This window comes from Triticum dicoccoides, chromosome 4B, assembly GCF_002162155.2.
Source record: "Triticum dicoccoides isolate Atlit2015 ecotype Zavitan chromosome 4B, WEW_v2.0, whole genome shotgun sequence".
NCBI classification, from domain to species: domain Eukaryota; kingdom Viridiplantae; phylum Streptophyta; class Magnoliopsida; order Poales; family Poaceae; genus Triticum; species Triticum dicoccoides.
Genome location: NC_041387.1, coordinates 84,227,329 through 84,241,172, shown reverse-complemented (window position 1 = coordinate 84,241,172; position 13,844 = coordinate 84,227,329).

Here is a 13,844-nt window from a genome sequence, read left to right as displayed (position 1 = left end):
GGTGCTCACGAAGGTTTCATCCGCTACCAGCAGTTTGAATGAGGCATTTACAAGCCTGCTCAAAGGCTTTGAGGTATGTAGTGAAAACACACTATTGTTTGGTTGTGAAGCACGCGCTAGGTGTGCTCCCTATGGATAGTAGCCCCTGAGACTCTGGTTGCACACCATAGGCGGCAAACGGGGATCATATAGTAATGGCAGGTGTCTAAGGATCCGGCAGCCGACCAGTCTGTTGAAGTTGCCGAACTAAGGAGGCAGATCGGATCAATCGATGCCGATATCACGCTGGTGAACAAGAGGCTGGGTATGAGCTCTGCTTCCCTTATTATGTTGTATAGGAAAATGCAAGAGGGGTATAATATTAATGCAATGTGTTTGCATTGCAGATGGTGTTGCTGCCGTGGAGGCCCTGAGGGCGGAACTTGCTCAGGTCAAGGAACACGCTCGGGCTACCAATGCGGCTGCCCTAAAGTCGTCCGAAGATTTGAGAGCTGAATAGGCTGCTCATCGCCGAAGCGAGGAAAAGATAGCCGAAATGGCTGAGGAGTTGAAAAATGCCACCGACCGGTATGTACTCCTTGAAAAGGAGAATAAGGCTAGTTTGGCCGAGATGGACAAGGAACTTAATGCCGCCAAGGAGATGCGGACCGAGATCCGGGGTATGCGGGAGGAGCTCCAACAAGCCGATAAAATCATGGCTGGGGGCTCCTACTTACTGTGGACGAAGTTTTTGGATCCAAAGTATGCTCCCCTGGCTAGGCGCTGGAGTCCTGTGGACGCATATGTGGACTTGACGAATAGTATAGCTGACGCTGCCAAGTTCTTCAAGGATCAAGGTGATAAGGAAGTGGAGAAGCTTTTTTGGTCGCAATTCAATGCTCCCACTCGCTCGCTGTCGTTAAATGAGAAGGTGGCTGCTGTGGCGGAGCTTCATAGGTTGTCCGGGATTGCAATGCGGTCTGTAATAGACCATCTTTGGCTGAAGGGGCCTAAGCCGGACAGTTATTTTGGTTTAGTGCAATAATTCCTTGGGTCCGTGTCTCGGATTGACGCCCTGAGGAGGTCGGCGTGCATAGAGGGTGCGCGGATGGCTCTTGCCCGCTGTCGGAGTAATTGGCCACGGGTACCCCGAAGATGGCGAGACGATAATTCAAGACATCGGGGCTAGCAAAGCCCCTCAGTCCGGCTGCCCGTCCGCTCCTGCCGGCTCCCTGTCCGACTACTCTACCCGGCCGGCTGTCGGCTGCTGACTGCAACGACCAACCGGCTGCCGACTGCGACAACCAGCCGGTTGCCGACTACAGCCCGACCCGACACCGACAGGACACCGACGAGACAATCGTACCCGAGCACTATTCACGTGTCATCTCAGCCATCATGTATAGTGTCACTTGTCCCCTGGCACTATTTATGAAGTGACCCAGGGGACAAGGATGACGTGCACCATGCCTTACCCATGCCCACTACCTAGCTTACTCTCTAAGCTACCCTCTCATATATAAAGGGAAACACATCCATCCATCCAGGGGATGGACTCTCACGCACACACCCACAAGCATGCTAGCTAGCAAGAGAGCTAGCTAGCCATCCATCCATCCAGCCACACAACACACACACGTATGAGCACCCACTCATTCGGCCACTAGAGCATGCTTGCTCATCCCGGCCACAGATACAAACATGAGGCTAGTAGCATATAGCACTCATCTGGATACAGCTCTAGGAGCACTCTGTACTAGATATATCAGATACACTTAGACATGCAGCAGTAGGAGTATTATCTCTCCAGAGAGCTCCGAAGCTGGGTAAACCACCGCGTTCTACTCGCATACCCGCTCCCGGTACTATCAACAGCAGTCTTACCCTCACACTAAGCCCTTGTGGCATCTGTCGACTCGCAAGCCCCCCGTGAGAACACCACGACAATTGGCGCCCACCATGGGCGCCAAATGTCGGGTGGTAGGTGCGACATATGCCAATGGATGGCTTATCATTGTGGGAGCCAGTAAGACATCGCCGGTGCCTGGAAACGAGATAAGGCGAAGACATGCACGCCGGTGAATCTTACCCAGGTTGGGGGCTCTCCGTGGAGATAATACCCCTACTCCTGCTTTGCGGGGTCTCCGCATGATCACTAGATCGATAAGAAGCTACAAGAGGCTCCTTGAGCAGTTCGGTGGGAGGAGGAAGAAGGGCAAGGATAGCTCTCTTCTCTCCCTACGGTAGTGTCTAAAACTCTATCTGATCAACTCTTTGCATGGGCTGGGCGTGCGTCCAGGCCGTCAGCGTCTACGTCCGCCGGCTACTCCGCCGGCTACAGGGACCCGCCGACTGGTGGGTCCCGCCGGCTGTCGGCCCATTGGTCGACAGGCCGGTCCCACCGCTTGGGGGGTCTTGTCGTACTGTTGCCTCGCCTCTGATGATGAGGGCTTTGTCGAGGTAAGCATGGCTATAGTGTTGCCGCCTTCCGGGCTCTCACTGTAGCCTTACCTCGTCTTGTCTGCTTAATGGTGCGCGTGCCCCGAGGAGGGGAGCAAGCCGGCTATAGGAAGCCGGTCTGGCCTCAGGCCGGCTGGGGGAGGTCAGGCCGCCTTCGGATGTCTCTCTGACCGAAGGGGCCCGCCGCCTATGGGCCGTACCGGCGACCCGTCGTGGATGGCGTCATGATCTGCATGGCAATAGTGCCTCGCCAGAAAGGAGATGGCCGCCCCGTACGGCATACTGTAGCCATGCGTGTTACGGGATTCGGGGGTGGCAGGGTCCACTGTAGCCACGCCCTGTCCCGTCACCATTATGGGGGGTGGACTTAAGGGTGCGGCCCACGGCCGCCTGCCAGGGGGCGGCTTCTTGGAGTCGATCCTCTATGACCGGCTTCTTGGAGTCGGTCCTTCAGGGGCCGGCTTCTTGGAGTCGGCCCTATCGCGGCGTCCTCCAAGGGTTTTTTATGGTCGGGCCGCCTTCCGCCAGCCGGCCTATGTGATAGCCGGCCGGAAGAAGGCGGCCCTGTGTCTTGGGTGCTTCAAGGCTCGGTCGGCCCATTGTTTTTTCTGAGGTCCAAAGGGAGCCGGCTAGGCTACCCGTGGTCATTTACTCCGAAAGTGGTGTTCTCACGGGGGGCTTGCGAGTCGGCAGATGCCACAAGGGCTTAGTGTGAGGGTAAGACTGCTGCTGATAGGACCGGCAGCGGGTATGCGAGTAGCACACGGTGGTTTACCCAGCTTCGGAGCTCTCCGGAGAGATAATACTCCTACTGCTGCATGTCTGAGTGTATCTATATGGAGTGTATATCAGGCAGTACAAAGTCGAACCCGGCCCGGGGACTGCAGCAGCACAGCAGGCGTCGCCCTCCAACCCCTCCTCAAGCCGACAAGCTATACCAACCGGCGCCAGGTGCCAACGCCTCCTCAAGCCATTTGTCAAGCCGTCTCCGGAATCCAGTTCCATCTTCGTGCCGCCTGACCCCGACGTAGTCGGATCCAACTTCGGGGACCATGCAGGTGGCTCGGGGACTTTGGCAGCCGGCACGGGGTTTGCCATAGTCGAACCCGGCCCGGGGACTACAGCAGCACAGCAGGAGGAGGCCGACTCCAACTCCTCACAACCCAGCCCACCCACCCTGGTTGCAGTAGCCGTTTTGGTAATCGAAGAAGTCACAGCTCCATCATGGGCTCAGCCCATCCTCCGTTTTTGATAAACAGAGAGCTACCGACTGACGACATCTCGGCAAGACAAGTCCAACGCCGAGTGGGAGCTTACACAATAATGAACCAAGAGCTAGTTAGGCGCAGTGCTACCGGAGTCTTCCAGCGCTGCGTCGACACTACAGGAAATATGTCAACTTGTGACCTTGACTATTGGTCACTGAAAGGTCATTGTTCTTCATTTGTGACCTTTTTGTGACCAAAAACAGAAGGTCAAAAGCTGAGGGTCGTTAACTGACTATAGCGACCTTCTTCGTGAGAATGTCGTGGATGTTTACGACCAAAATATTCCTACTGTGGCATTTTGGTCACTAGCAACCTCCCCAGGCCACATAGGCATCCAGCGTGGCAAGCTGATGTGGCACAAGATTCATCCCGGTCCGATTCAGCGTTTTACATGGGCCGAGCCCATTAATTCAGCCTTTTTAATATTTATTTTTCCTATTAATTTTTGCTAGCTACATGGGCTGGCCCAGCAATTCGGCCCTTTTATTTCTAGATGCGGCCTTTTACAGCGTATGATCTTTTATTTTTTGCTATTTTATTCCACCATTTTACATTTGTCCCAAGAGTTTCAGTTTTTCTTTTTCTTAGAAGATTGGTCCCAATTGTCAGTTTCTTGTAATACGACCCGGTTGTCAGGGTCAAGTTCTTTAGATTTCATTTCATAGTAAATAAGTAATAAATATCTAAATCAGCACTGGCAAAATACACTGCTTGAAATAGTAGCTAGAATGGCAATCACAGTATTACAACGTGAATACATTTTTTGTGGGTAAACGCGGACAAATACAATGGCAATGACAGTATTACAAGCTCTACTGCTTCTGTCGACCTTCTTCAACATGGACCTCCTTCAGTCCTTCTCCTTCTCCTTTCAACCTTCTTTTGCATGGAGCTACTGTGAGAGGATATCTACAGTTAAGAACAAAATACGTATATAAGAAGTTGGGTACATATCACTTTGGAAAGCACAAGATATCATTTGGCTGGACATGAATATCACTTGTGCATGGGACAGTAAAAGGAATTACAACTAAACAACAATTCAGCATGAATTGGTAAAATGAACTGGCAAAGATATGAGATGGGTGCAACGTAATCTCCCTTACTGAATTATGCATTTGGCTGACATGTTATGACAGGCTTCATGGTCAGGCTTTTAAGTTTTAACACAGGCCATAACTAACTGTTCCACCATAAGTACAGGAAGTCTAATCACTAGACGCTAAACATATAACTAAGACTGTCCTTCATAAGGAACTACATGAAAAGATATAGTTATGCGATACTGGAATGTGGTGAGAATTGCTAAGAACTCTACTTGTCTATGAGACTTCTTCCCACCCTCTTCTAAATACACCATCTGACAGGAGACATTACTCAAAAATTATTTTGTTCCTTTTCCACACTCTACACCCAAACAAAGAGCAAAACAATGCAAACCTTTACGAATGCTATGTAGATAGTACAATTCAGTGTAAATCCAGAAACACCGAGGCAAACCGTAGCAGGTAGTCCACCAGAACCTTCTTCCTCTTTGGTTGCACCAGCAGCGTCTGCAGATCCGCCATGGACGGAGGCTGACTTCTGAAATGAAAAAGAGCACAATGAGATGTTAGCTTTGCCATGATGATATAGTAGTAACAGGGAAGCATACCAGGGATAAACTGTACACAGGGAAGGCGATAAATAACAAAAGCAGCAGTAACATATTCTCATGACAACCAGGACATAACCATCCCAATTCCATTTTACCATGTACTGTATAGTTTAAAACTGAAGCATATCAAGAAGAATTTGTACACAGGCAAGGCTGAAAAGAAGAACAGAATGTTGTATCTTGCGGGCATGCAACAAGCTGTGCGGGCATATATATAAATCAACATCGTATCTTGCAAGTCAACAGTTATCACAGAGAACAAGATACCATAAGATGAATGATGGCACTCAAATTCTAATCTCACATAAATAAAATTCACTGCCATAGTAACAGTACATCTTCACTTGGATATATTTGAAGTCCAGTTGGATCTCATAAGCAAGTGTTCTCAGGTTTGCCTTAACATGATAGGTTAACTTATACTTAACTGTGAGCAAACAGTACATAACAAAATCATGGATTTGACTTCAAATAACCAAGAGACTAATTAATGTGTTACTGCCTGATACTGTCGACCAGAAAAGCAAAAGCAACAAACAATATCCTGCATATCAGTGGATTCACTCAGTGGAAACAAGGTGACAAACTAGGCACCTGCAAGGAAGAGGAGCAGAGCAGGTCCTTGATGGCCAACTAGATGCGTCCCTCCTTCTGCCCCTCGAGGATGGGTGACCTGCAGTAACAAATATGTTATACAACCCAGGATCGAATGTAGCACATACTATCGTTTCTGAACTTAATCATGGCAGTCTTTTATCATTACCCAGTCTCCGACAACAAATAAGCTCACTAAAACATCATTGTTGAGATCTCTTTTGACTTTAAGGACGTATCCATCAAGACATGCAAGTCCCAAGCTCCACAGCGCTTGCAATCCCATCGACGCAATCAGATAGCTGAAACTCGAAAGAGACAAAGAGCTCATTACAAAACTGAAATGCCATTAGCAGTACAAATTTTAAAAGGGGAATGCTGTCTTAATACAAGTCTGGAAACAAGCCACGATTGCACTAAATTTGTAGCTGAATCTAGGAATTACCACCACCATGCACTCACACCACATGGCCTAGAGAAGGCCCAATTTGGCCTTGAGAGGCTCTCAACCATTAGTTTTGGACAGTACTCACCCGTGCAAGAGCACGCTTGTACTAAAATCACCACTTATTACAAGTCCAAACCTACATATTTCCTCAAGCACATGTCTCACAGGACAGTGATGGTTAACTTAGATTCTCTAACCAAATATCTCAGTAATCTGGTTGACTACTCACTGATTAACAAAGCCCCTCGTGATTAAACTATCCATCGCTCACAGATTAACGGACTAGTAGATGGTACTCCGCCCAGGAAAAAACCTCTCAAACAAGATAGGCAGGTTATCATGACGGCGATGGAGGCGGCGGCGAGCGCGGCCTGGCCGAGCCGCAGCCAGAGCCCGCCCCACGTCCCGGGCCTCCCCGCCAGCTCCCTTCTCTTGAGGCCAACACCGCCGCTGCCGATGCGCATGCTCTGCTCCAGGTACGTAGGCACGAAGGGAAGCCCCAGCTTCTCCGCTGTGGTACAACAACAAAAGGGATCAGAAATCAAGAGAAGGGAAACTAGGAACATCACATGGGGCTGCCATATTCCTGCGGATTCAGACCACAGCAGCGACAGAAGATTACACGGGGCAGAGACGAGGTCGTGAGTGACGCACCGAGGTAGTCGACGGGGATGCGGCCATTAGAGAAGCGTCCGGTGGGGCGGTGGGTGTCGAAGTCCCGCCCGTTGGGCTCGCGGTCGGCGCGGGCGAGCGTGCCGAGGTAGTTGTTAGTGCCGACGTCGAACATGGAGTCGCCGATGACGAAGAGCGCGGGGACGAGCGGGGTAGGTCGTGTGAGGAGCACCAAATCTCGATGGAGACGGTGCAGCGGTGAGAGGAGAGCCCGATGGAACTGCTCGATCCAGATGGGTGCCGCCCTGATCCCGGATCCGGCGGCCTCTTGCCTTGCCGTCACCATCGCTGGTGGCTCCTCTAGCTAGAGTACCCGCGGCCAGAGACGACAGAGCCGACGTCATAGCTGGTGACAACGAAGGAGAAGACAATGAAGACGAGCCGGCGTCGCGTCCGGTGGCTTAGCCAGATGCCGCCGCGTCCGGGGTCTAGGACGACGAGGGAGAGGACCAGGACCCCCACTTGTGGTTCGTGGTGGCGACCATGTCCACGACGGCCTCCGTCTCGGGCCAGTTGGATCTGAGAGTCGGGAGGGGAGGGATCTGGATCGGGAGCGCGATGGGGAGGGCCGAGTGGTGACCGTGTGGGGGAACGCCGGAGGGGGCGGTGGCGCGTTGAGATCCAGAGGGAGGGAGTGAGGTTGGGGGCGGCGGGAGGGGATCCAGAAGGAGGAGTGGTGTGCTGCGGCGGCGGATCCAGAAGGAGGGAGAGGGTGAGAGCGCTAGGGTTCGCTGCGCGGGGAGAGAGTGGAGTGGTGTGCGGTGGGTTTTTTTTCAAGGGGTAGCTCGCGGTGGGTGAGGTGAGGGCCGTTGGATCTAGGAGGATCCGACGTTGATTTATCCATGATCCGCGTGAGAGGGCTTTGGACCAATCAGAACGTAGTATACATGTATGATATTTTGACCATTTAAATTGGTCATAATTGACTAAAAGTAAGGTGCTAAGTCAAGTTAGCTATTTTATTATGACCTGAAAATATGAAAAAAAAACTTCTCATTGTGTCAGCAAATTTGACTATAGTTTTCAGGAATAATCACAAATTGAAATAAGACAAATATTTTTTTAAAGAGTTATGAGAAATGAGTTCTCTTAAATCATTTTTTCATTTTTCGAGTGTCCAAAATCAGTTTTTTTGAAGGACCTATAATATATTTGTTGCAAAATTGGACCAAATCAATTTTCTAAAATACTAGGGCATATTTAATGCACAATTGACCAAATGGTTGGGTGTCAAAAGATTTGATCCACCTCTGGTAAAAAAGACAAATTTCCGCCGATTCAGCTGGAAGCGGGTCAAATTTGAACTGCGGCTGCCTAATAATTTGCTTTTTGTTTTTTTCTAAAAATCATTTCTAGGTACATAAGTATCTATTTTATCAGAGGAACACGAAAAAATTCCAAGATTCAAGCACTAGCTAGGAACGGTCATTCCCGCCGTTTTGACCGCATTTTGAAACGGCCATAAAAAATTCAAAAAAAATCAAAAAATTGGGAAATCTTTGCATTGTATCATAATATGTGGCCAAGTTCCCAGGAAAAATAACAAACTTGTAATACGGAAATTATTATAAAAAAAGGGTTCTCGGAAACGAGCTATCATCTGTGAAGATTCATGGCTTTCAAGCCAAATGATCAATCTTATGGCCACATTCATGGCATAGTTTGTTCAAATGATGTCATATTTTGCACAAGTTTACATCTTAGATTGGCAAACAACATTGACAAAGGGGGTTTTTATTTCTTTTGCATGAAAAAGCAATTTTCCATTTTTTGAGTGCCCAAAATAAATTTTTTTAAGGACTTACGATATATTTGTTGCAAAATTGTACCAAATCAATTTTCTAAAATACTAGGCCATATATAATGCACAATTGACCAAGTGGTTGGGTGTAAAAAGTTTTGATCCACCTCTCGTGAAAAAGACAAATTTCCGCCGATTCAGCAGGAAGCGGGTAAAATTTCAACTGCAGTTGCCTCGTAGTTTGCTCCTTATTTTTTTCAAAAATTATTTCTAGGTACATAAGTATCTATTTAATCAGAGAAACACCAAAAAATCCAAGATTCAACCACTAGCTAGGAACGGTCATTCCCGCCGTTTTGACCGCATTTTGAAACGGGCATAAAAAATTCAAAAAAAATCAAAAAATTGGAAAAACTTCGGATTGTGTCATCATATGTGACCAAGTTTACAGGAAAAATAATAAACTTGTAATACGGAAATTATTTTTAAAAAGTGTTCTAAAAAATGAGCTATCATTTGTGAAGATTCATGGCTTTCAAGCCAAATGATCAATCTTATGGCCACATTCGTGGCATAGTTTGCTCAAATGATCTCATATTGTGCACAAGGGTGCATATTGGAATGGCAAACAATGTTGCCTAAGGAAGTTTTCATTTTCTTTGGACGAAAAAACCATTTTTCATTTTCCGAGTGCCCTAAAGGAGGTTTTTTTGTGAAGGACCTCCCAAATAATTGTGGCAAAATTGGACCAAATCAATTTTCTAAAATACTAGGACATATTTAATGCACAATTGACAAAATAGTAGGGTGCAAAAAGTTTTGATCCACCTCTCGTGAAAAAGATAAATTTCCGCCGATTCAGTTGGAAGCGGGTCAAATTTGAACTGCAGCTGCCTCATAGTTTGCTCTTTATTTTTTCCAAAAATCATTTCTAGGTAAATAAGTATCTATTTAATCATAGAAACACCAAAAAAATCCAAGATTCAACCACTAGCTAGGAACGGTCAAGCCCGCCGTTTTGACCACATTTTGAAACGGGCATAAAAAATTAAAAAAAACAAAAAATTGGAAAACCTTCGCATTGTGTCATTATATGTGACCAAATTTCCAGGAAAAATAATAAACTTGTAATACGGTAATTATTTTAAAAAAGTGTTCTCAGAAATGAGCTATCATGCGTGAAGATTCATGGCTTTCAAGCCAAATGATCAATCTTATGGCCACATTCATGGCATAGTTTGTTCAAATGATCTCATATTGTGCACAAGGGTACATCTTGGAATTCCAAACAATGTTGCCTAAGGAAGTTTTCATTTTCTTTGCACGGAAATTTCATTTTTCATTTTCTAAGTGCCCAAAAGGAGGTTTTTTTGTGAAGGAACTGCCAAATAATTGTTGCAGAAATGGACCAAATCAATTTTATAAAATACTAGGCCATATATAATGCACAATTGACAAAATGGTTGGGTGAAAAAAGTTTTGATCCACCTCTGGTGAAAAAGACAAATTGCCGTCGATTCAGGTGGAAACGGGTCAAATTTGAACTGCAGCTGCCTCATAGTTTGCTCTTTATTTTTTCCAAAACTCATTTCTAGGTAAATAATTATCTATTTAATCACAAATACATGGTTTGATGGCGAGACATTGAGGTTTGGATGGTGGCCGAGGGTCCCAACTCTAGAGCGTGTAAGCTCGCATGCCCGCCGCGTGGTCACCGCGTGACCGTGGCGTTGCCATGTGTTCTGGGAGGCCTAGGCATGTCTAGTGGGTTGGGCACTCCCCAGATAGGTGCTAGGAAGAAAATCACAACATAAGATTCTCACGAGGAGACCGATCGATGCTCAAACATGAATTAGCAGCCAAGTGTTTGATTTGCGGCACGGGAAATGCACATGGCTAATGGGCATGAGTTTTGGCTGAGGATGATCAGTTACTAAGAAGACTGTCTTCAGAAATTTTCACCTCAAAAGGAGGAGCCTAGGTGGTACTTGCTTTACAAACTACCACACTGGACATAAATATGAATGTTGAAGCTGGGTTCAAAATAATGAATGGATTGAGCTGGCATTTGGTGGAGGATGGTTATTTGGGCATAGGAAAGCACTGTAGAACATGGATACCACTTGGACATGCCAAAGTGGTACTTCCTTCACAAAGTGCTGCTTTGATCAGAATAGGAAAATGAATATTTTTGAATTATTTTTGAACTAGGCAAGGAAGGTTTTTACATATTTGACGAAGATATGACCCAAAGAATTTATGAGATTTTTTTGGGAATTTTGGGAATAACAGAAATATAGGTTGCTTCACAACCTAGGGCAAAAACCGCCACATGGACATGACACATAGGCAAAACTGATGAGATGGCGCCTAGTCATCACAACCCACCACAATCTACAAGGCTATGACCATCTATATTGGTCATTAACAACTAGAAATAAGGCAGCGGACTAGCACTGTTTGCTTTGTGACCTTTTTGTGTAAGGAAATTATGACCTTTCTGACCAAAATGGTCGCAATGGTTTAGGGTTTGGAGCCCCTCGAACAGCTTTTGACCAATTGGTTTGAAATGGTCATAGATCTATGACCAATTCTTCCAGGGTCACTAACAAAAGGTCACTAGTTGACATATTTCTTGTAGTGCGAGCCAGAGAAAGGCATAGCAATCCTCGAAGACATCCGCCAGGGCGAATGCGGCCACCATGCCGCCTCCAGGGCGCTTGTCGCCAAGGCCTTCCGCCATGGATTCTTCTGGCCGACTGCTTTGGAGGATGCCAAGGAACTAGTCAAACACTGCAAAGGGTGCCAAGTCTTCGGCTCCAAGCAACACCCCCCAGCTTCTGCACTCAAGACAATCCCCATCACTTGGCCTTTTGCCATCTAAGGGCTGGACATGGTCGGCCCATTCAAGACGGCGCGCGGCGGCATGACGCATCTACTTGTTGCCGTGGACAAATTTACCAAGTGGATTCAAGCAAAACTGATCAAGAAACTGAATGGGCCGAGACTGCCGTGACAATCATTGCAGACATTACAACCCGGTATGGAGTACCACACAACATCATCACCAACAACGACACGAATTTTGCCAAGGGAGCTATAGCACGTTTCTGCGCGACACAGGGCATCCGACTGGACTTAGCGTCTGTTGCCCACCCGCAGTCAAACGGCCAAGTCGAGCGAGCAAACGGCCTCATCCTCTCCAGCATCAAGCCCCGACTGGTCATGACACTGGAGCGTTAGGCCGCCTACTGGCTCGATGAGCTACCGGCCATCCTCTGGAGTCTGCGCACTACCCCAAACAAGTCAACCGGCCATCCTCTGAAGTTCAGCCCAGGGTACCAAGCCCGGACGAACTCTAGCACCCGTCGAGCGCTGGATCGAGCTGCTGAAGCCTTCCAGGCCTCGAGGCGGCCGACTGCTACCTCCAACCAGTCGGCAGTACGACTGGGGGTGCAAGGAATTAGTTCGCTAGGCCAAAGGGCGGCCAGCACCTGTGCTCCGGCATGCCGAAGCCGACGGAGCATGCGGTAGGCCGGCTGGAGGCGGGCCTGGATCGCCAGAAGCTGTTCCTCAAGCGACAGGTTGGCATCAGGTGCGATCTCAACCCCAGCCTACCGCCTGGCCTCATGGTGAGCTTCGATGGCTTGGTTGGCAGCGACGGAGTAGCCAGGAAAGTACTCTTCACAAAGAAGAAAGAAACAGAGCAAGTCAGGAGATAAAGTGGCTTACAAGGACAAGCAAAAGAGTGAAGAAGAAGGCGGCCTACCGTCAACCAAATCCTCAACTCGGCCATAGCCTTCGCTCAGAGCTTGCCTTCCCTCGGCCCAGCTCGCTGCCTCGGTTTCGTATTCGGCTCTGAGGGCGGCATCGCTATCCTGTGCTGTCTTCAGGGCCGCCTTGTGGCTTTCCTCCTGGGCGGCCAGTTTCTTGGCCGGCGGTCACGCTCCTGAGCCAAGGCACTGAACTCACCCTCCTTGGTGCGAAGGGCGGTCTGGGCCACACCCAGCTGCTACCTCAAGTCGGCGTTGGCTCCTGCCAATATGGAAAGAAGAAATTAAGAAAGAAGTTGGCAAGAAAGATCCGACCCGACTACTCAGCAGTCGCCCCGAATCTCGGGGACTACACACAAAGACACTCATGCCGGCTCTCTGATAGATCCGCGGCCTTTTGGTTCACCTCCCGGATCTGGGAGTTAAAGGTAGCGGCGTGGAGGTTGTGATAATCCTGCAAACAGGACGAATAAGTGAGCAAGAACAAGTCATTAAAACAAAGTCTTCGAAGAAGTTTCAAGCCGCCTACTCAGCAGCCGACTCGGAACTCGGGGACTACACCAAGTGGGTGCGCTGACGCGCCCCCACGAAAAAATCGCAAGAGAACTCACCCGAACGACCCCCGTGTCGCAAGAAACTCTCGGGTACACTGCTTCAGCGTGGTGGCCTGAGCCTGAAGCCGGCTACGGACATCTTGTGCGGCCAAGTTCAACGCGGTTGTCCCACTGCCCGATGTCCACCCTGGCGAGCTAACGGTGGCCGACTCCAGATCATGCGACAACGAGCTAGAACCGGCGGCCCCCTGTGGATCCGGCTCTGAAGCCACCCTCCCCGCACGCCGACGAGTCGGCGACAAGACCACAAGATCCGCCCTTGCAGTCGGCTCTCCTCCAGCCGGCTGCTTAGGAGGCACCTGAAGCTGGCCGCCTTGGCCAGTCCCGGCCGACGGAGGCGGCACCACTTCTCCCTACGGGACGACTACGTCGCCTCCCTCCCTCTCCATCGCCGGCGGGTCACGGCCGATTTCCTCCTACGGGGGCACCGGGATGTCCGGGGCCACGGAGCAGAGGGGGATGACGACTTGCGGAGGCTGGCCGCGCAGGGCCTCCGCCGTCCTCTCTGCAGCCTGGGCCTCCGCCTGGGCCCTGGCTGCCGCATCGGCCTGCGCCTCGGCGGACTCCGGTGTCGTCTCCTGGGCCGACTCGGCGGCGGCTTCCCTTCGCTCCTCCGCCACCCGCGTGTTCCACTCCGT